At 41.8% G+C, this 20,597-nt stretch overlaps 1 protein-coding gene across 7 annotated transcripts in view; it reads right to left on the reverse strand.

Annotated features, from left to right (window-relative positions):
• KIAA0825 (KIAA0825 ortholog) overlaps positions 1 to 20,597 on the reverse strand; it is a 784,945-nt gene that overhangs the window by 647,396 nt on the left and 116,952 nt on the right. The gene's annotated exons all lie outside the window — the stretch shown is intronic.

Genomic DNA, 20,597 nt, shown 5'->3' on the forward strand with positions numbered 1-20,597 from the left:
ATATATATATATATATATTTGTAGTATGTTAGACCCCTTTCACACCGAGGACGATTTGCAGGCGCTATAGCGTTAAAAATAGCGCCTGCAATCTGCCCTCAAACAGCTGCAGCATTGTCTCCAGTGTGAAAGCCCGAGGACTTCACATTACTCTACCTGAGGACTTTCACACCGGAGCGCTGCGCTGGCAGGACATCAGGAAAAGTCTGCGCTATTGCGGCGCATTGCGGGCGGTTTTAACACTTTCTTGGCCGCAGGCGGGGGGGGGGGGGGGGGTAAAAGCACACCGCCAGCGGCCGAAATGTGCCACTAATCCGATGGTAAAGCACCACTAAAAATAGTGGCGTTTTACCGCCGACGCTATGGGCGGCTCGGTGTGAAAGGGGTCTAAGAGTTTAAAACTGGTGCACACATAAGGGACTAACAGTAGTGAAGAAGAAAAATGACCCTGCATCGGTGGTGTCACTGGATGAAAACAAAATGACCCTGCATCGGTGGTGTCACTGGATGAAAACAAAATGACCCTGCATCGGTGGTGTCACTGGATGGAAAAACGACCCTGCATCGGTGGTGTCACTGGATGGAAAAACGACCCTGCATCGGTGGTGTCACTGGATGGAAAAAAATGACCCTGCATCAGTAGTGTCAATGGATGGAAAAAAATGACCCTGCATCTGTGGTGTCACTGGATGGAAAAAAATGACCCTGCATCAGTAGTGTCACTGGATGGAAAAAAATGACCCTGCATCTGTGGTGTCACTGGATGGAAAAATGACCCTGCATCGATGATGTCATTTGATGGAAAAAAATGACCCTGAATCGGTGGTGTCACTAGATGGAAAAAAATGACCCTGCATCGGTGGTGTCACTAGATGGAAAAATGATCCTGCATCGGTGGTTAAGTTATAAGACGTGATGGTTATCATGCAGCTTCCAGGGACAATCTCCTGAAATTTAGAACTGGCCCCATGTCACCAAAATCATCCCAATATATACACAGATTTGTAAAAAAATCCCTACTCTCTAATTTATAGTAGTCAGCTTATATAACAATTTTATCAATATGTCTTTGTTAATATGCCTTGAAATCAATTTGGATATATCAATAAAATACAATTTAAGTTCTCAGTAACGTATAGTTTAAAATATGTTTAATATAAAATCAATATATTGAAAATACATATATAATTAAAAACGTGCTCTGAACTGGATAAGAACCAGAACTTTCAACACCATAAGCCTGGTATTCTACCCACTGTACTATCACTTAAGGGTTTTTAATAGTTTCTTTCTATGTTTAATATGAGGTTAATTCTCTGTGAAACTACTGTTTTAATCCAGACAAGTGATTTATGATCGATTCGTTATGACCAGTCTCCTAAATTATGAACTGCCCCCGGGGAAACTGAAGATGACACCCTAATGATCCTATCTGATCACCCTAATAATATATACACAGTTTTTTCTTTGAAATCTCTACTCTCTATTTTATAGTAGCCAGCATATACTACAACTTTGTGTGCTCAATATATCAGTGTATCTTTGTTAATATACCTTGAAATAAATTTTGGATATATTGATAAAATAAAATTTAAGCCCTCACTATCTCATATTTTAAAATATATATATATATATATATAAAAAAAATTCCCACACCTGGATTAGAACCCACAACTTCACCAATACAAGTCTACTGCTTTAACCACTAAGCTATCTTTCGTTAGTGGTCAAGTGCTGCTTTTATGATTAATATGAGGTTAATTGTATGTAAAACACCTCTATTAGTCCAGACGAGTAATTGCTATGATCAATCCGTTATGACCATAGACACACATTGTCCTGCTGCCTTCTAGTCATTCACAATTCCCCAATGTAGGGGCAATAGTGCAATGTGTCCTACAAGTTGGGGTGCAGAGCTGTGCTGTGCTGGCCATTGTGTTCTATTGGGATCAGTTTGGATATATTAATAAAATACAATTTAAGCCCAAATACAATTTAAGCCCTCGCAAATCTCTTATTTTAAAATATATTTAGATAAAAAACATAGTCTCACCCAGATTAGAACCCACAACTTCACCACTGTAAGCCTGCTGCTCTAACCACTACACTAACTCTCATTAGTTGTTTGGGCATGCTTTTACGTTTAATATGAGGTTAATTGTGTGTGAAACACCTCTATTATTCCAGACAAGTAATTGCTATGATTAATCCGTTATAACCATAGACACACATTGTCCTGCTGCCTTCTAGCGATTCACAATTCCCCAATGTAGGGGCAATAGTGCAATGTTTTCTACAAGTTGGGGTGCAGAGGGGTGCTGGCCATTGTGTTCTGTTATCTATGGAAGCTGTGTCCCCCCCACTCACACACAATACACGTTTTCAGCATGGCTCTTTATGTTAGAGCAGATCACAGAGAAGAAGGATAAGACAGCAAACAGAGGAACTATTAGTACAGTCATAGAACCAGAGAACCCAGCACTGCCTGCTTCCCTGTACTGTGTGCTGTTAATAAGATAGATTTACATATCCATATACAGAGCAGAAGACATGTATGTCTGCAGAATGATGATCTGTGGGTGTTACTACATTATTGCTCATTGGTCCTAAAATCTTCCTAATAGAGACTACTATATTTATAAACTCAGAATTCTGACTTTTAATCTCAGAATTCTGACTTTTAATCTCAGAATTCTGACTTTTAATCTCAGAATTCTGACTTTTAATCTCAGAATTCTGACTTTTAATCTCAGAATTCTGACTTTTAATCTCAGAATTCTGACTTTTAATCTCAGAATTCTGACTTTTAATCTCAGAATTCGTTAGATTTTTTTTTTTTTTTTTTAAACTCACGATTCTGACTTTGAATCTCAGAATTCTGAGTTTGAAAGTCAGAATTCTGACTTTGAATCTCAGAATTCTGACTTTCAAACTCAGAATTCTGACTTTGAATCTCAGAATTCTGTTTTTTTTTTAAACTTACAATTCTGAATTTCAATCTCAGAATTCTGAGTTTCAAAGTCAGAATTCAGTTTTTTTTTTTTTATGATGGCCCCAGGGCTCTTCCATACATAAGTAATATTTCTATTACTGGTGCAAAGTACTGCAAAGTACTAAAACACCTGACACACTCAAGTTATGCTGCACAGTATACTCTTTCGTGTCCTAGGTGTCAACTAAGATGTTTGATAGGTGCATTAGTCTAAAGATGGACAATAACACTGTCCTAAGAAGAGATTAAGTTGTTTGGTCATTGTTAATAGCACGGATGTATTCCAGGCTAACAGCATGCTGTAGAGTATTCTATCATGCTGTATTTAGCCAAGATCACAGGATGTTTCATAAACCCAGACCCCCAGAAAATTCCACTGATATAGATTGGTGAGAAAAAAAAAGTATGCTTCTTAAACTACACTCAGATATGAAGGCTTCTATGTGATAAAATTATAAAGAAGGAAATTAAGAATGCGATTCTGTGGCCACAGAACCTCTATACTCTAAAGCTTTTCATGAGGGCCAAAATGAATGGGCTACCTTACTGCTACTACAATAAAACAATATTCCAAAGTCCAAGGAGCCCTTGAGAGGGGCCTCACACGTGACGTTGTTCCGCAAGTCGGGTTGACTGCTTGGACCTACTGTATACATGCTTGGACCTTGTAATACATGCTGTTTTATTCCTTGGAGTTTGTAAGTGTAATTTCATTGTTTTATTAAAAGCAATTGGTAAAATACTACACTATGTGGATCTCCCTCTGTACTTGAATCCCCTCCATGGGGTCTATTTCGTCTTGGGAGATTGGGAAAATTTTGTATTCCAAATCGTGCTGTTTATGGCTGCTATGCAGCAAGGCGTTCAGTGATCTCCTTTTGGGATCAGATCAGCTGGTAAGGAGCTCATTTAAGGGTGTGGAAGCACTTTTCATGGTGGGCACATTATCATCAGTTTTTCACTGCAAGAGAGAAGAAATGCTGATGTTTTGGAACTGAGCACTTTTTGCACTTATATTGTTTTATTGTAGTTTGTTGGACATCCTGCCCGTATTGGTGGTTTAGATGCAGCAGTCCTTTTTAATCATTTTTTGTCGCTTAGTTTATTCACTATTGGTGATTTAAAGTGATTGTAAAGTCTTGTTTTTTTTTCTATAAAAATAACAAACATGTTATACTTACCTGCTCTATGCAGTGGATTTGCACAGAACAGCCCCAATCATTCTCTTTTTGGGTCTTTCTTCAGCTCTCCTGGCCCCTCCCTCTTGTTGAGTGCCCCCACTGCAAGCAGCTTGGTATGGGGGCACCCAAACCAAGTCACAGCTCCCTGTGTCCATTTAGAAACGGAGCCGCCGCCTGGCCCTGCCCTCTCTCTCCTGATTGGCTAACCGACTTTGACAGCAGCGGGAGCGAATGACGCCGCTGCTGTGTCTCAGCCAATCAGGAGGGAGAGTCTTGGACAGCTGAGACACTCGTGAACATCGCTGGACAGAGATGGGGCTCAGGTAGGTATTGGGGGGGCTGAGGGGGGCTGCTGCACACAGAAGGCCTTTTATCTTAATGCATTGAATGCATTAAGATAAAAAACCTTCTGACTTTACACCCCCTTTAAATATTTTTAAGCAAGCGCCCAAATATTGTTTTGGTTTAAAGTACTGGTCATTGAAAGGTTGTCCATTCTGCTCAGATTCAGAGCAGCCAGCCAGCCCAACAACTGCTTTTTCTGCTGCTTCATGAGCTACTCACACAACAAGCATGTGTCTGGCTAGGAAAAAAGAGTGCCACCTCAGCACTGCTTGTCACTAGGTTGGACTGGCCATCCAGGACTCAGAACGTCAGAATGCAGAGCCCAAAAGGAGTCAGGAGGACAGGAGCAAATAGATGAGCAGCACTGACAGTGCCAGCATTAGAGGATCCTGCAGCTGAATTCCACACTGCAGAGCCATGTTATCCCCATTGCACCAGTTCTTTATCAATACTTGTACTGAATGCCAAGCAAAGTATAAAATAACATTGCAAAGTGAATACTTTCAATGTATATTTTCTAAAAACAATCTCAAGAGTCCCAAGAGCTTGCTATGCAGAAGTTCTGCGCAGCAGACTCCTGGGATTTTGGAATTGTGTTTTCCTGCTTGGCAGTCTTAAGAAAGTATTTGCTTTTCCACATTAACTTTTACTTTGTTCCAATTTCATAAGTATAGAAACTTTAAGGCTCAATACGTCTCTGTCACCCTGTAAAAATCATAGAGCAAGTTGTCCTCCACCTAGAAAAACAGCTCAATTCTCTCCTCTCTTTCTCTCACTAATACCCCTGACACTGGGGCATTCTATTCCTCCCACTGACTCCACCAAAACTGTGGCATTTCTTTCCTGTCATTGATGCAACCAACACTATGACATTTTTTTCCTTCTCTCTGGCACCACAGACGCTGCAGTACTTTTTTGCTTCCGTTGGCATTGATGCTGCAGAATCTCTTTCCTCCCACACATGCTATGACAATGACACAATCCATGTTGTGGCATTTTTTTACTCCGCCACTGTTAGCCCCATATTTTACTATAAAAAACAATGGCAACTATTCTGATTTGTTTTAAACTAATAAGAAGGGCAAGGTGCACATGAACAGGGCGATATGCAAAATAAAAGGGGTCCCAGCAAAAAAGCTAGCCAGCAAAAAATAAAATTGGCTTTCTATGCTACTTAGGGTAACAACAGAGGCTTTAGTTAGATACATTTGCAAATACAAGTTGAAGCTACACTGCCACATAAAACCATCTCTGATAAGTGCCCCTAACAGCAAACTCTCTGGGTTTCCAGTGATTTTTATTTTTCTCCTGTACCTTTAAGAATGAAAGGGCTGCCACCAAGTAATTTGCTAATTGTGCTTTGCTTGATATGTCCCATAGCTTGGATAGAGTTGCCTTGACATAGCAGTATGGCTTCCATGTGCATTTTCAAACGTATGCAACAAAAACTTCTGTTTTTACCCAGAGTAGTTGATACCATTTCATTTGTTTTGTTTGTTTGTTTTGCTGGCTAGCTTGTTGTATTGTTTCATTATTCACTATGACACAATTTGTGCTTCACTAGTAATCCATTTCATTCGCTGCAATGCAACAAGCACATCACAACCATCAACTCTAATTTTGCGTGGTACACATAGAGCAACTGTATTGTCCTTTCTCTCCCCATTGTCACATTTTCTGACTTCCAAAAGTTTCCAGATATAATAATCAGTTCAATAAAAAGAAAAATATAGCAGACTAGACATCAGTTCAAAGTATCTAATTAAAGTGGTAGTAAAGTGCCATTGGACACTTCTACCTACAGGTAAGCTTATAATAAAGCTTACCTATAGGTACAAGGAATATCCTAAACGTGTACTGTGCCTGTGCCATAAACAGTGGCTCCCATGCATCATCATGGCTCGGCCAAAGGACAGGAACCTGGGAACCCGGAAGGTAGACTGGGTAAAGATGGAAGTCCTGTCAGCTGGGACAGCATGCCATTGGAGGGCTTTGTTTCAAGGTAAGTCTTTCATAATGTGCTAGTATGCAATGCTTGCTAGCACATTATGACTTTACCTTGCAGGAAGAATTTTTTTTTTTCTTAACTTTTTTTATCTTAACAAGTCAACTTTACTTCCACTTTAACAATTTAGTCATGCAGAATTTTTCTTACACTCAGTGCGTGACCTTTTACAGCGCACCTGTGTCAAAACTATGGACAATAAACTATTTATATATTCTGTACACACAGTAATGGGTCTTTAAAACAAGCCACCCTGGATCACTCTAGCATCTTTTATTGTAAAGTTATTAATTTTCAAATATATCACAGCAAAGACGCTACAGTCAGGTTTCAGTTAGTATCGAACAGCTTCAAAGCACCTGCTCTTTGTTTATATTAGAGTGCTGACAGCATTAACAAGCAGAGATGAATGAGGACTTGATTTAAGACCCGTTCACACCAACAGCAGCACTAGAACGCAGGACAGGGTAGGCTATGTTCTCTGTATTGCATAGTCTACTGTCACATACAGTGCTTTGAAAAAGTATTCACACCCCTTGAAATTTTCCACAATTTGTCATGTTACAATCAAAAATGTGAATGTATTTTATTGGGATTTTATATCACAAACCAACACAAAGTGGCACATAATTGTGAAGTGGAAGGAAAATGATAAATGGTTTTAAAAAACGTTTACAAATAAATATCTGAAAAGTGTAGCGTGCATTTGTATTCAGCCCCCTTTACTCTGCTACCACTAACTAAAATCTACATGCAGCCAGAGCTACAATGAAATGGTTTAAATCAAAGCATATTCATGTGTTAGAATGGTCCAGTCAAAGTCCAGACCTAAATCCAATTGAGAATCTGTGGCAAGACTTAACAATTTGTGTTCACAGACGCTTTCCATCCAATCTGACAGACCTTGAGGTATTTTGCAAAGAAGAATGGGCAAAAATCTCACTCCCTAGATGTGTAAAGCTGGTAGAGACATCCCCAAGGAGACTTGCAGTTGTAATTGCAGTGAAAGGTGGTTCTATAAAGTACTGACTCAGGAGGGCTGAATACAAATGTATGCCACACTTTTCATAAATTTATTTGTAAAAAAATTGGAAAACCGTTTATAAAATGTTCCTTCTACTTCACAATTATGTGCCACTTTGTGTTGGTCTATCACATAAAATCCCAATAAAATACATTTACGATATTTGGTTGTAACATGACAAAATGTGTAAAATTTCAAGGGGTATGAATACTTTTTCAAGGCACCGTAGTTACTATTATTATTATTATTATACAGGTATATCAGCAACAGTTTATGCAGCACTTTACAAAATGGAGAAAGACAGTACAATTACATAACAATTCAATACAAGAGGGAGCAGAAGGGCCTGCTCGTTAGAGCTTACAATCTAAAAAGGAAAGGTCAAGTGATACTAAAGTAATAATAATTGTAATGGAAGAGCTGATAAGAAAGTAAAAATACTTTTAATTAGTTAGAGGCAGGACAGGACTCTCTGAAGAGATTGGTCTACAGATAAACCTCATCATACTAGTAAGATTTTTTCCTGTTCAACCTTCCCACCACCAACTACCTAAACACACATTATATTAGCAAATTGAGTAATCCAATGGAGCATGACTGACTCATGCCTTAACCACTTGCCGACCGCCTCACGACAATGTACTTCTGCAGAATGGCACGGGCAGGCAGAATCACGTATCTGTACGTGATCTGCCTACTGCGGGCGGGGGGTCCGATCGGACCCCCCCTGGTGCCCGAGGCGGTCGGCATTTGTCCTCCGGCGATCGGAGGTGAGGGGGAGGCCATCCATTCGTGGCCACCCCTCCCGATCGCTCCCAGCCAATGGGATCATTTCCCTGCCTCTGTATAGTACACAGAGGCAGAGGAAATGATGTCATCTCTCCTCGGCTCTGTATTTTCTGTTCCGGCGCCGAGGAGAGAAGACTGTAATGTGAGTGCACAAAACACACGCACTCAGTAGAACATGCCAGGCACACATTACAGCCCGATCCACCCCCCCCCCCCCCCCGTCACACTGACACCAAGCAGTTTTTTTTTTTCTGATTTTCTGATTACTGCATTGATGTCAGTTTGTGACAGTTAGTGTGGTAGGGCAGTTAGTGGTAGCCCCCTTTAGGTCTAGGATACCCCCCTAACCCCCCCAATAAATTTTTAACCCCTTGATCACCTCCCGTCACCAGTGTCGCTAAGCGATCATTTCTCTGATCGCTGTATTAGTGTCACTGGTGGCGCTAGTTAGGGAGGTAAATATTTAGGTTCGCCGTCAGCGTTTTATAGCGTCAGGGACCCCCACATACTACCTAATAAATGTTTTAACCCCTTGATTGCCCCCTAGTTAACCCTTTCACCACTGATCACCGTATAACCGTTACGGGTGAGGCTGGTTAGTTCGTTTATTTTTTTTAGTGTCAGGGCACCCGCCGTTTATTACCGAATAAAGGTTTAGCCCCCTGATCGCCCGGCGGTGATATGCGTCGCCCCAGGCAGCGTCAGGTTAGCGCCAGTAGCGATAACACCCACGCACGCAGCATACGCCTCCCTTAGTGGTATAGTATCTGAACGGATCAATATCTGATCCGATCAGATCTATACTAGCGTCCCCAGCAGTTTAGGGTTCCCAAAAACGCAGTGTTAGCGGGATCAGCCCAGATACCTGCTAGCACCTGCGTTTTGCCCCTTCGCCCGGCCCAGCCCACCCAAGTGCAGTATCGATCGATCACTGTCACTTACAAAACACATAACTGCAGCGTTCGCAGAGTCAGGCCTGATCCCTGCGATCGCTAACAGTTTTTTTGGTAGCGTTTTAGTGAACTGGCAAGCACCAGCGGCCTAGTACACCCCAGTCGTAGTCAAACCAGCACTGCAGTAACACTTGGTGACGTGGCGAGTCCCATAAGTGCAGTTGAAGCTGGTGAGGTGGCAAGCACAAGTAGTGTCCCGCTGTCACCAAGAAGAAGACAAACACAGGCCTGTCGTGTCCATAATGCCCTTCCTGCTGCATTCGCCAATCCTAATTGGGAACCCACCACTTCTGCAGCGCCCGTACTTCCCCCATTCACATCCCCAACCAAATGCAGTTGGCTGCATGAGAGTCATTTTCTTTATGTCCTCCTGAGTACCCCTACCCAACGAACCCCCCCCAAAAAGTCTGCAGCAAGCGCGGATATAGGCGTGACACCCGGTGTTATTGTCCCTCCTGTCCTGACAATCCTGGTCTTTGCATTGGTGAATGTTTTGAACGCTACCATACTCTAGTTGAGTATTAGCGTAGGGTACAGCATTGCACAGACTAGGCACACTTTCACACGGTCTCCCAAGATGCCATCGCATTTTGAGAGACCCGAACCTAGAACTGGTTACAGTTATAAAAGGTAGTTACAAAAAAAGTGTAAAAAAAAAATAAATATATAAAATAAAAAAAATAGTCGTTTTATTGTTCTCTCTCTCTATTGTTCTGCTCTTTTTTACTGTATTCTATTCTGCAATGTTTTATTGTTATTATGTTTTATCATGTTTGCTTTTCAGGTATGCAATTTTTTTGTACTTTACCATTTACTGTGTTTTATTGTTAACCATTTTTTTGTCTTCAGGTACGCAATTCACGACTTTGAGTGGTTATACCAGAATGATGCCTGCAGGCATCATTAGGTATCATCTTGGTATCATTCTTTTCAGCCAGCGGTCGGCTTTCATGTAAAAGCAATCCTAGCGGCTCATTAGCCTCTAGACTGCTTTTACAAGCAGTGGGAGGGAATGCCCCCCAACCGTCTTCCGTGTTTTTCTCTGGCTCTCCTGTCTCAACAGAGAACCTGAGAATGCAGCCGGTGATTCAGCCAGCTGACCATAGAACTGATCAGAGACCAGAGTGGCTCCAAACATCTCTATGGCCCAAGAAACCGGAAGCTACGAGCATTTCATGACTTCGCCGGATGTAAACAGCGCCATTGGGAAATTGGGAAAGCATTTTATCACACCGATCTTGGTGTGGTCAGATGCTTTGAGGGCAGAGGAGAGATCTAGGGTCTAATAGACCCCAATTTTTTCAAAAAAGAGTACCTGTCACTACCTATTGCTATCATAGGGGATATTTACATTCCCTGAGATAACAATAAAAATGATTAAAAAAAAAATGAAAGGAACAGTTTAAAAATAAGATAAAAAAGCAAAAAAATAATAAAGAAAAAAAAAAAGCACCCCTGTCCCCCCCTGCTATCGCGCTAAGGCCAACGCAAGCGTCGGTCTGGCATCAAATGTAAACAGCAATTGCACCATGCATGTGAGGTATCACCGCGAAGGTCAGATCGAGGGCAGTAATTTTAGCAGTAGACCTCCTCTGTAAATCTAAAGTGGTAACCTGTAAAGGCTTTTAAAGGCTTTTAAAAATGTATTTATTTTGTTGCCACTGCACGTTTGTGCGCAATTTTAAAGCATATCATGTTTGGTATCCATGTACTCAGCCTAAGATCATCTTTTTTATTTCATCAAACATTTGGGCAATATAGTGTGTTTTAGTGCATTAAAATTTTAAAAAGTGTGTTTTTTCCCCAAAAAATGCGTTTGAAAAATTGCTGCGCAAATACTGTGTGAAAAAAAAAATGAAACACCCACCATTTTAATCTGTAGGGCATTTGCTTTAAAAAAATATGTAATTTTTGGGGGTTCAAAGTAATTTTCTTGCAAAAAAAAATAATTTTTTCATGTAAACAAAAAGTGTCAGAAAGGGCTTTGTCTTCAAGTAGTTAGAAGAGTGGGTGATGTGTGACATAAGCTTCTAAATGTTGTGCATAAAATGCCAGGACAGTTCAAAACCCCCCAAATGACCCCATTTTTGAAAGTAGACACCCCAAGCTATTTGCTGAGAGGCATGTCGAGTCCATGGAATATTTTATATTGTGACACAAGTTGCGGGAAAGAGACAAATTTGTTTTTTTTTTGCACAAAGTTGTCACTAAATGATATATTGCTCAAACATGCCATGGGAATATGTGAAATTACACCCCAAAATACATTCTGTTGCTTCTCCTGAGTACGGGGATACCACATGTGTGAGACTTTTTGGCAACCTAGGCGCGTACGGGACCCCGAAATCCAAGCACCGCCTTCAGGCTTTCTAAGGGCGTAAATTTTTTATTTCACTCTTCACTGTCTATCACAGTTTCGGCCATGGAATGCCCAGGTGGCACAAATCCCTCCCAAATGACCCTTGGTTTTCGGGGTCCCGTACGCGGCTAGGCTCCCAAAAAGTCTCACACATGTGGTATCCCCGTATTCAGGAGAAGCAGCTCAATGTATTTTGGGGTGCAATTCCACATATGCCAATGGCCTGTGTGAGCAATATATCATTTAGTGACAACTTTGTGCAAAAAAAAAATTTGTCACTTTCCCGCAACTTGTGTCAAAATATAAAATATTCCATGGACTCAACATGCCTCTCAGCAAATAGCTTGGGGTGTCTACTTTCCAAAATGGGGTCATTTGGGGGGGGTTTGTGCCATCTGGGCATTTTATGGCCTTCAAAACTGTGATAGGTAGTGAGGAGTGAAATCAAAAATTTACGCCCTTAGAAATCCTGAAGGCGGTGATTGGTTTTCGGGGCCCCATACGCGGCTAGGCTCCCAAAAAGTCCCACACATGTGGTATCCCCATACTCAGGAGAAGCAGCTAAATGTATTTTGGGGTGCAATTCCACATATGCCCATGGCCTGTGTGAGCAATATATCATTTAATGATAACTTTTTGTAATTTTTTTTTTTTGTCATTAGTCAATCACTTGGGACAAAAAAAATTAATATTCAATGGGCTCAACATGCCTCTTAGCAATTTCCTTGGGGTGTCTACTTTCCAAAATGGGGTCATTTGGGGGGGGGGTTGTACTGCCCTGCCATTTTAGCACCTCAAGAAATGACATAGGCAGTCATAAACTAAAAGCTGTGTAAATTCCAGAAAATGTACCCTAGCTTGTAGATGCTATAACTTTTGCGCAAACCAATAAATATACGCTTATTGACATTTTTTTTACCAAAGACATGTGGCCGAATACATTTTGGCCTAAATGTATGACTAAAATTGAGTTTATTGGATTTTTTTTATAACAAAAAGTAGAAAATATCATTTTTTTTTCAAAAGTTTCGGTCTTTTTCCGTTTATAGCGCAAAAAATAAAAACCGCAGAGGTGATCAAATACCATCAAAAGAAAGCTCTATTTGTGGGAAGAAAAGGACGCAAATTTAATTTGGGTACAGCATTGCATGACCGCGCAATTAGCAGTTAAAGTGACGCAGTGCCAAATTGTAAAAAATGCTCTGGTCAGGAAGGGGGTAAATCCTTCCGGGGCTGAAGTGATTAAGCTTGCCATAGATGGATCCCATTCCCCATCCACCCACTGCCCCTCAGAGAACAGCGGGCTGTGACCGTGTCCGCTCTGCATCAGCGGAGAAGACACGGACCTGTCATCCGCCTGCTCAGCAGGGATCAGCAGACAGATCCCCCGCTGAGCAGGCGGATCTGCTTGACAGAGTTCGCTCCATGTGAAAGAGGTCTTACCACCTATCGACCGGTCCATTAGGGGCGCTGCCCCCCAGTAGGGCGCCGAACTCATACGTTTGAGTTTTTTTTTTTTTTTCAAGCGACATGATTAGAACCCGAGGCTCTAATTGGCTTGAAAAAGGTTGGGCTCGGGGCGCAAAGAGCATTGCACCCCGAATCCACCCAAATTAATATTCGCTATTGTCTTCTCCTCCTGGCCAATCAGGATGGATCGGGTTGGCAGGGAGGAAAAGCTGAGGAAGCCGTGGAGGGGTGAGTGCGCGGGGGGGGGGGGGGGGCGTACCGTCACTGTGGAGAGGATGAGTGCGGGCGGCTCTGAGGGGTCTTACTATGTTTGTGTTTTTTTTTTACTTTTTACATTCTTTTAGTTATTGTTACATTTTTAATTTTTTTGGGAGGGGGGGGGGATCTCAGAGGTCTAAACAGACCCCCATATCTCTTTTTTTGAGACAGAGAAAGGGACTGAAGATAGTCCCTTTCTCTGTAGCAGTTTACTTGAATGAATGTGAAATCTGCATAGAGATTCCTAATTCATTCATAAAATGACAGTCTGATACATAGTAACACTCGTGGTTTACTATTTATCAGCTGTCAGTGGATATAGGAGCGATCGCTGCCTGTGTCCACTGTACCACAGGGGGGAGCTTGGTAAACACAAGTTTACCATGCCCCCCCAAGCCAAAACTTCACCCCCACTCGCACCACTCCCCCCCCCCCACCGCCCTCTCCAGCCTGACAGCTTGCCAGAGCTCAGTGTAGGCAGCAGCTGCAGGTGGTGGGAGGGACAGAGGGATGCCGTTCTGAGCAGACAAGGATCAGGGGTGCGGGGGCAGTACGGGTGGGTGATCTGACTGGCAGGGAGGGACACATCTGGATCCCCCCTAAGCCCCATGCAGCAGCTGAAGTTGGCGGGAGTGGAAGAGGAGGGATGCCGGCTAATGATGGTAGCTGCGGGGATAGGGTGAAAGGGGGTAATCAGTGCTGGGGGGAAGAAGGGGGGGTGAAGGGGATAGGAGAGGAGAGTGGGGGGAGTAGTTTTAGGTGGAAGAGAGCGGCGGGAGGTGGAGAAGCAGGGGGCAGGGAAGCAGCCGTATGGGTGTGGGGGGGCGGTCACATTTGAGGTTAATAAATCTAACGCTGACCAGAGTTATAGAATTGTTCAGCAAAGTCTGCTAAACAATTCTGCTATAAGTTTATGGTCATTGAAGTGACCAAGAGCTTATAGGAGAGGGAGAAATGAGTTCCGTACGGCATACGGAGCTGGCCGCTTGCAGGCACTTTTATAGGTCCGTACGACGCATGGACCTGGCAGTGAAAGGGTTAAGGGAATAAATTACAGGAGCAAAATGGGTGCTTTTATTTTTGACTGGATTCCCGATATAATTATATTCAGAAGAAGGATCCAATAAGGATAAATGCAGATCACAACTTTTGCAGCTCAACTGTACATTTGCAACTCCATGAGGTTTCTTTAGCAATGCCCTACACACACACACACACACACACACACACACACACACACACACACACACACACACACACACACAAACACTTTTTACAACCTGTGAGAATTAGGTGTTGGCCCATGTTTTACATTGGTTTTGAGTCTAGTTAATTCTAATGGCAGCTTTTTAGGTCCTTGAGTAGCCAAATGGTGGTGAAACACGTTAGGGAAGTGTGGTTTTCAGGTGGAGATTTTGAGGGCTAGGCTAAGCTCTCCCTTCTCAGGGCCTCACCTGGTGATTATTTCCTGCTCATCAGCCAGCCCCTTCTGGCTATTTAAACTGCCTGGTTCAATTCTCCCATGCCTTCGCCTTGGTCAACATATCTGAAGACTCTCTCCTGTGTTCCTGTTAAAGACTTGCCTGGCTGACGTCCCTTCTGGTTCCTGATCCTGCTTGCTCTCTCCAACTACGCTGATCTCTGGCTTCCCGATTTACTGACTACCCGCTTTGATTACTGTACCCTGGCTATGTTTTTACCACTATATTAAAAGGTGTGATTTTTACTGCATTTTTTGTCTGTCTGATTCATAGTTTCTGACAGAGATATTATATATGAAATTGCCTTATTATAACTAACAGTCAAGGCAATTTGTTGCAATCTAATGCTTACCCCTAATTAATGTTCATTACTTATGCAATGTTCTGCAACCAGCTTTTATCATGCAATCATTATCATTCCTAATCTGTGTAACAGTTCTGATGGGCTATAGTAGTAGCAGATTAATGAAAAGTCACCAATTCTGTAACTTTTTGTGCCACCATAGCTCACTGTGCACTGAAGTTTGAAAATTCCAGTGACACCTGAACCTTCTCCTCCAAGCCGATTGATAGTGTAGTACTATTATTTAACGTAATAAGCATTTTTCGAAACAAATCATCTCTCTGTGTCTTGTGACTATATCACATTACCAACATGCATGAGCCTCAGAAACAATCCCTTCCCCAAGGCTGCATCTTCTGAAACAGAAAGCAGACCAGAAGGATCTTGTGACTTGATTTTCGAAGACAATGGTACTTTAATATATATTATATATATATAGTTAGAATGGTGAAAATATTGTGAGCAGATTCTTTTGGTTATGAATGCAAAGTGAAATCCACTGCGATAACTTAAACATCTCAAACTGTCAGCCAAGCTTTTGTTGGAAACATAGTTACATAGACACTTTTTGGGTGTTCACAGTCTTTTGGCAATACATTTGGTGGTAACTAAAAATGCACGGCAAGAGCTTCCTTTTATTGTCCCTAACATGCTTCCTTTCCCAGCCTCCTTTTAGCAATTTATGAAAATTATGAAATCATGCCTTGTAAGGAGGGATAAACTAATATAATAGAAACGGATTTCTGGTGTTCTGTTATGGCATTACACCTTGCTTGGACTTTGGACAACTAGGTTTTGTCCTTCAATGGTGTAAAAACTTTAACCTATAAGAGGTAATATACAGTATCTCACAAAAGTGAGTACACCCCTCACATTTTTGTAAATAATTTATTATATCTTTTCATGTGACTGAAGAAATGACACTTTGCTACAATGTAAAGTAGTGAGTGTACAGCCATTAATGTCTAAACCGCTTGCAACAAAAGTGAGTAGACCCCTAAGTGAAAATATCCAAATTGGGCCCAAAGTGTCAATATTTCATGTGGCTACCATCATTTTCCAGCACTGCCCTAACTCTCTTGGGCATGGAGTTCCCCAGAGCTTCACAGATTGCCACTGGAGTCCTTTTCCACTTCTCCATGATGACATCACGGAGCTGGTGGATGCTAGAGACCTTGCGCTCCTCCACTGTTTGAGGATGCCCCACAGGTGCTCAATAGGGTTTAGGTCTGGAGACATGCTTAGCCAGTCCATCACCTTTACCCTCAGCTTCTTTAGCAAGGCAGTGGTCATCTTGGAGGTGTGTTTGGGGTCATTATCATGTTGGAATACTGCCCTACGGCCCAGGCTCTGAAGAGAGGGAATCATGCTCTACTTCAGTATGTCACAGTACATGTTGGCATTCATGGTTCCGTCAATGAACTGTAGCTCCCCAGTGCCGGCAGCACTCATACAGCCCCAGACCATGACACTCCCATCACCATGCTTGACTGTAGGCAAGACACACTTGTCTTTGTACTCCTCACCTGGTTGCCGCCACACACGCTTGACACCATCTGAACCAAATAAGTTTATCTTGGTCTCATCAGACCACAAGACATGGTTCCAGTAATCCATGTCCTTAGTCTGCTTGTCTTTAGCAAACTGTTTTCAGGCTTTTTCATCATCTTTAAAAGAGGCTTCCTTCTGGGACGACAACCATGCAGACCAATTTGATGCAGCGTGCGACGTATGGTCTGAGCACTGACAGGCTGACCCACCACCCCTTCAACCTCTGCAGCAATGCTGGCAGCACTCATACTTCTATTTTCCAAAGACAAATTCTGGATATGATGCTGAGCACGTGCACTCAACTTCAAAGATCCTCAGAGAGTTCTTTGCCATGAGGTGCCATGTTGAACTTCCAGTGACCAGTATGAGAGAGTGAGAGCAATAACACCAAATTTAACACACCTGCTCCCTATTCACACCCGAGACCTTGTAACACTAACGAGTCACATGACACCAGAAAGGGGAAATGGCTAACTGGGCCCAATTTGGACAATTTAAACATTTTCACTTAGGGATGTACTCACTTTTGTTGCCAGTGATTCAGACATTAATGGCTGTGTGTTGAGTTATTTTGATGGGACAGCAAATTTACACTGTTAAACAAGCTGTAAACTCACTACTTTACATTGTAGCAAAGTGCCATTTCCTCAGTGTTGTTACATGAAAAGACATAGTAAAATATTTACAAAAATGTGGAGGGGTGTACTCACTTTTGTGAGATACTGTATATTCATATTATTAATCATATTTTCAGAAATTTCTATCTTTCCATCTGTCTATATCAGGGGTAGGCAACCTGGGGCCCTCCAGCTGTAGCAGAACTACAAGTCCCATCATGCCTCTGGGAGTAATTGTAACTTCCAGCCTTGCAATGCCTCATGAGAAATGTAGTTCCACAACAGCTGGAGGGCCCCAGGTTGCCGACCCCTGGTCTATATGGTCCAGTGGTGTCCAAATAAATAAGCCCAAAGTCATATTTACATGTATGTATGATGATATAAAGGAAACTTGCCTATCCATATAAGTACAACGGGGACAGTTAAGGGAGAAGCTGTTTGGTCTTATGCAAAGTGCTGATATTACATTGCTCTGGTGAGTGTGAAAACGGAGGGGAGCATGGAGTGTTGCACTTAAAGCACTGAATTTATGATTTCTGAAGCACTGAGCACTTTTTTGAAGCACATGAACTTCATATATCTATTGAATTTACATGAACTTATCCACAAGCAAGGAGCACTTCTTATGTATTATATCTTATTTTATGTGCTCTTCTGTACAGACGGTCCCAGGGTTACGAACAAGATAGGGATTGTAGGTTTGTTCTTAGGTTGACATTGTTTCGGAGCAGTACCTTTTTAAGTGCAACTCCAGCCTGTGCAGTGATGTGGGATGTTCTGGGCACTTCTGGGTGTGCAGTTGTGTTATTTGGGGCTCTTGTGTCCAAGCAGTACTGCAGTGTGGGATGTGTCCAGTGTGGTGACATCAGCCACTTCCGTTTGTACGTAGGAGTTGTTCACAACTCGGATGTTCGCAACTCGGGGACAAAGCACTTTATTATTTATTTATCTGAGTTCATTTGATAGCGCCACACATACTTACTGTTGTTGGATTGTGATTAACCCTTTTACCAGGGTAATCATAGTTCAGGTAGCTACATTTAGTATACGCCATAGTGTGGAGTTTATTGTATTTACCAAAGCCACATTTGTATTCACAAATTGAGCAAAAGTCAACATGTAAATCAACACCCTTACTAGGTCTCCTCCAGGCTGTTTGAAAAGACCAAAGCATAAGATGGTACCAGCAATATGTATCATAATAAAACCAGGAAAAAAGACAGACATAGATCAGAGACAACCCCCTACAAGAACTGCCATCCTCGGGGGACCTCTTTGCTTACCTGCTTCCTGTCCCTGTATCCCCAATCATTGGTGTCAGTAGGGCTAAAATAGGTCCTATTGTTGGTGTCAGAGTAGAATTTCAACATATGAAGTCCCTACCTTTAAATGTTAGCCAGTACCCTATTTTGTCTAAAGCATAGCAAAGCATAGAGTTAAAGTATCCCAGCACAAGCCATACGACTATGCCCATTTTTCTACATTACATTTGTCTCAACCTCTAAACCACATATGCATAACGTGTCGCAGTTTTTCACAAACCATTTATGATAGTTACGACTGATTTACACATCACCCAGCACTAAGATGTGCATCAATGAATGGGTTTAACAGGCTCTTCCACTGGGGAAAGGTAAGGATATTCTCTTATGCCATGTACATACAAGCGGACTTTCGACGGACTGAACTCCGAAGGACTTTTTGATGGACTTTCAACGGAGTTCCGATGCAACGGACTTACCTACACACGTTCACACCAAAGTCCGACTGATTCGAACATGAGGACGTGCGACCGGACTAGAATAAGGAAGTTCATAGCCAGTAGCCAATAGCTGCCCTTTCGTCCTTTTTTGTCCGTCGGACTAGCATACAGACGAACTGATTTTTCGTCCGGACTCGAGTCGTCGGAAAGATTTGAAACATGTTCTATTTCTAAAGTCCGTCTGATTTTTTGACAGCAAAGGTCCGATGAAGCCCACACATGATCGAATTGTCCGGCGGATTCGTTCCGTTGGACCTTTGCTGTCGAAAAGTCCGCTTGTGTGTACACTGCTTTATAATCTTTGGCTATTATACCATAGGCCACTTGTCTAAGAGAGTTGTCCAATATCCATGGGCTTTTGTGTAGATGCATAGTTTAAAACATAACACTGTAGGTAGTCGTGGGGTTCTGTCAGTAGTTTGGTGTTGTTAAACCCAAAACCAAATGTAATTTATTGCAGCTTACCAATGATTAGATGTGGTGGCTGCATCAGATTTCTTTTCTTGGGTTTTTTCCCTTTGTTTTCACCTGGTGATCTGGCCAGTTACACTCCTCCTGTATTACAGTGCCTCACTCTGGATGAATCAGGGGCACCATTGGACTGGACAGCAGCATTGTCAGTCTGGGGGGAGGGGAGTGTTAGATGTGCTAGTAGATTTAAATACACTAACAAACTGAAGCCAAACTCCAGCCAATACTTTTTAAGCAGTTACAGCAGACAGTTCATCTGATATTATTAGATGGGACAAGCACAACATTTTTTCTCCTATCATATAGATCGTACGATTTTAGTTTAATAAGTACAGTTTTCGTCCAAAAATACAATACAAATACAATACATTACATCACTTCTGAATTTTTGTTCTGTCATACGAGAATTTTCGTACCTTCTATATTTTCGATATGAGATCGGTATGAAAAAAAATAAATAACTGAAGATAATTTGTCCAATAATCTCATCATGTGTGCATTACTGGCTGGCTCATCATATGAAAATAGAAGAAAGCAAGCCTAAAAACGAAAATGAAAGCAGCCATCACATGTAACAAATGGTAAGAGGCAATATAATAAATGTTTGCTTTTGAGTTTAAAACCACTAACTTTCTGTTTGATTTTGGTTTAATTAAAGTAAGCAAATCTGATTCAGATATAGCACTAGTTATTTCACAATTTTTGTTTGTATTTTGGAGATTGGCCTAAAGGAGCCATATGAGTCACTTCTGGGGCTAATATCTGAATATATTGATTATAAAAGTAAATGGGAATATAATTTCTTACAGGGGATAAGTAATGGCAGATTGTAATAGAAGCACCCTTTGTACATGCGAGAGAGAGAAGTTAATAGAATGCCATCCAAATTTGTTTGTTTTTCAGTGAAAGGCTGAGTGCATTGAGATATATAACATACTATAGTATTTCAGAAATTGTGCAAGCACTACAGCTGCAGATACATTTCACAGACTGGTC

This window comes from Aquarana catesbeiana, linkage group LG01 (genome assembly GCF_042186555.1).
Source record: "Aquarana catesbeiana isolate 2022-GZ linkage group LG01, ASM4218655v1, whole genome shotgun sequence".
NCBI classification, from domain to species: Eukaryota; Metazoa; Chordata; class Amphibia; order Anura; family Ranidae; genus Aquarana; species Aquarana catesbeiana.